At 30.6% G+C, this 3,669-nt stretch overlaps 1 protein-coding gene across 2 annotated transcripts in view; it reads left to right on the top strand.

Moving 5' to 3' along the window:
- Positions 1 to 314: 314 nt before the first annotated feature.
- The window catches only part of LOC123010949 (fibroblast growth factor receptor 2-like), a 25,794-nt gene continuing 22,439 nt past the window's right edge, over positions 315 to 3,669 (top strand). Inside the window, exon 1 of one of the 2 annotated variants that reach the window (XM_044408156.1) lies at positions 315 to 471. The gene's annotated coding sequence lies outside the window, so the exon portion shown is untranslated. Of the gene's footprint in view, positions 472 to 3,000; positions 3,131 to 3,669 lie in introns of those variants that run through there. The other variant, XM_044408157.1, reaches the window with a different exon arrangement.

Here is a 3,669-nt window from a genome sequence, read left to right as displayed (position 1 = left end):
TATTCGCATGTTTCAAGTGTAGATTTATTTTTAAACCAACTTTGAGATTCTGCAAACCATTAATTTGAATTAAGCGGAGAGTCGTTGGGGTGGCTTTGTCTAGAACAAGTTTTGCATAGAAATAGTCTCTTGCAGGAACCGAAATACCGTTAATTTGCAATTTCTCGAGCTGCCTAATGAATTATTTTCATTTAGAATAACGCAACTAGTGTTACAAGTAAAAATGGGGATGGTAATGTTTACGATTTCTGCCGCAGCTTTCTGAAAGCGCTGCCTGCATTCGGCGCTTTAGTACGCCGTGTGCCGTCGCGACGGTTACTTGTTTATTTCTACACGCAACTTCCAGAAAAACTTTTATGAAAGTTGGATACGTGCGACCGACTTTGATTATTGCCACCACAACCTAAGTTTGAAAATTTTATTGCCCAACTTGACTTTCATGCGAGCTAAAAATGCTCGATAGCGATATTCGTAAGTATTTTTTCTTGGATATGTCTGGCACAAATTTTCTTAATTTTGCGTCGGTATGTAGATTATTCAAAACAGAGATCGAGCGTCTCAAGGTGTTAACATATTAAATGTGTCTAATGCCGACCGACGTCTACATTTCCTGACATCGATTTAGTAAATTGGAGGACTAACTTTTAGTTGTTGGCTATAATCAAGTTATTTTCAAGTGTCTTCTACAGCGATCTACAGATTACATGTTCATTAAAGTCGCCGAAATGGCTTCTATTCATGTAATAATTACTTGGAGCTATAATTTAGAGCTGGCGTGAGGTACGGCTTTTTTTCTTAATTGATGAGGTCATGGCGCGATTGCTTATAGCTTCATAAATGCTTCAATTTCAAATGAAGCGTCTCTTTTGAAATATTTAACAATCTATTCATCGGAAAGAATTCAGAATAATGATGGAGGAATTCAGAGCAAATGAATTATTCAAAGAGAGTTTTTATCTTAATAATATCGAAAAGAAGCTAAGATATTAACATAAATATATAAAAAATAATTTTTAATAGCTCTTGGTGATACAGTTTCTTGCTGTTTTTATATTTAATTTTTTCCACCGACAAAAATACATGACGTTATAAGTAAAATTCAGTGGTGGTGGGTAATTATTTCAATTTGATCTTTCCTTATTTTTTATTAAAAATATATGAACTATTTGTTATATTTTTTACATTAAGCAAGGTTATATTTTTATTTGGCAAATGAAATTTAAAATTCTGTTTTATGTTTCCCACGCGCAAAATAATATTGTTTTTCACTTGTATTTATAATTTGTAAATGTGTGAAATAAGTGTGAAGATGTGTTCTTTTTATGAAAATTTTATTTTTACTTGTTATAGTAGGTATATGCAGTAACAGGCTAGTTAATGGACACGTTTTTCTTCAACAAGATAATGCTAGTAAACAAGTAGAAACAAAATTATCGAAGGCAATTTTGTTTCTTATTGTATGCATGAACTAAAATGGCATAATTTAAAGCCGTAAAAATGGCAATATGATATAAAATAATACATTTTTAAGTTAACCTCCTTTTTAATTTTAATTTAAACCAGTTATTAAAAAAATGGGTTGTTCAATTTTTACATGTCTACATGTTGTATGTTGTGTGCGGGATTGGGGAAACAAAAATATGGAAATTTTTACGGTATGGTACAGGGAAAAACACATTTTTTCACTGAATATCACGCAATGACAAGAGATGTTTTAATGTTGATTTTTGACTGTGTTTTACTTCCATTAGGTTGTTTTTGTGAAGAAAATAATTAGTGATATACATACGCATGAGCCTGAAGCGGCGCTTGTTAACAGTTTGACACTTATTAACTTTTTCTGTTGTTGACATTTTTCAGTAGCCGGAGGCTGAGTAATAAAAGTTGCATCAACTGAATCTGTGTTAACATTAAACACAAAGAAACAACTGGAATTGTGTTATTTGGAATGTAACAATTATTGGTAAAAGCCATTAATTCATTGAAATTTTGCTTTTGTTCTGAATATTTATATCTAAATTTTAACATGTTCCTTGTAACTGACGATACATGTTTTTAAACCCATTTTATATTTGCTGTGTTTGGCGTTTGGGCCATGTTTAAAAAATCGAAAGTTAATTTAATTGTCCTCCAAAATGAAGACGAAAGCGGTGTCTTCTTTTAGATTTTTAGCGGTACACAGCTCTTCTACTCGACGTTCTTTGTTGACGATTACACCCAGTGGAATAATCATATCACGCTTATAAGCCCTTTGTTGTCGAATAATACCTCTCTAGCAAGCTTTTCCTTTCAATCTAACTACTGTGACTTTCTTTGACTATTCACTAGTCCCGTATACTTATACGCACATTATGTCATTTTCGTTTAACACTTAGCTCAATTACTATCCCTGTAACCTACATTTTATTTTATTCATCAAAAGTACATTAACTACTGTGGAAGTTTAAAATGCAATGCAAATCATATTTATGTCGCAATGCAATATATTGATTTCAAGAGATAATCTTGAGTTTTGTATAGATGTAATGGACTAAAAGCAATTATTCTATTTTCAAAGTGGTAATTAACAACAAATGTACTAGATTCGGAACTAATGTAAAATGTGTGTTCGTATCATTGCATTAAATAAACTTGTCTAAAGATGTGAAATTTGCGAAGTTGTGCTTGCGGCTGTATTTACATGCAATGCAACCTTGTATTGAACGTTATACTGCTGCACATATTACCCCACTAACTACTATAAATGTGGCAAGGATTTATATTGGTTCGTCAATGCTGAAAGTACGTTTTGAACCGAACAATTATTGTGTAAACTTTATTTAACAAATAAAAGCGTGTCGAAAGCGTTAATAGGCGTTGATAATTAATCGCCGATTAACAAACATGTTCGTGGTTATCAACATTAACATTTTTAATCTTTTATTATAATTAAGTGTTTAGAAATAATAAATGATTTTTATACACTTTTGGTCCTTATGTATTTGACTATTCCTAGTATTAAACTATAGACGGAAATAGTGTATTATGTTATTAGAGCGAAAAGTGCTAGTGTGGCGAAGCTAAACGTTTATTTATTTTTATGTAGTTCACTTCTTTTACAAGTTTTTTCAAACCTACAACATATTTTTTTGTGAGTTGAAACGGCACTTGCTTTGAAGAAACTAATTTCACGCATATGTACTCCTAGTTTGTTCTTATTTATGGTATCTTTACCATACTTCAATAATTGATATTACATAATTTTAATTTGTGTTTAATTATTATTTGTTACATTTTTTAGATATCGTGCAATTAGGGGAAAGATTTAAACATTTTTCGTAGTTTTTCAAATAAAGCGAAAATGATTTAAAAAATGTTCATAAACTAAACTAAAGCTGTTGGATCGGATTGAGGAATGTTAAACATTTATTTCATACTCAAATTGAAAGAGAAAAAAGAAGTAAGGGATGAGCATAGTTAATGCATTTTGGATACCTAGATAAAAAAAAACGGAAACAAAAATTTATGTTCTACAATTTTGATATAAGTATGGCTAATTTTTATATTTTCTAAGTTAAAACTTTTATAGTTTACTTTTGAACATCTAAATGATAAGGTTAAAACTGTCGTTTAGATGCATGTGTATTAGTGTTTACAAGTGTTTAAAACTTTCTTACATGAAAAAATAGT

This window comes from Tribolium madens, unplaced genomic scaffold, assembly GCF_015345945.1.
Source record: "Tribolium madens isolate multiple individuals breed KSU strain unplaced genomic scaffold, Tmad_KSU_1.1 Scaffold_91;HRSCAF=231;Tcas5.2_LG7, whole genome shotgun sequence".
Taxonomy (NCBI): Eukaryota; Metazoa; Arthropoda; class Insecta; order Coleoptera; family Tenebrionidae; genus Tribolium; species Tribolium madens.
Note: the sequence above shows the minus strand (reverse complement) of the source record. Positions and strands in the feature narration are given on the sequence as shown.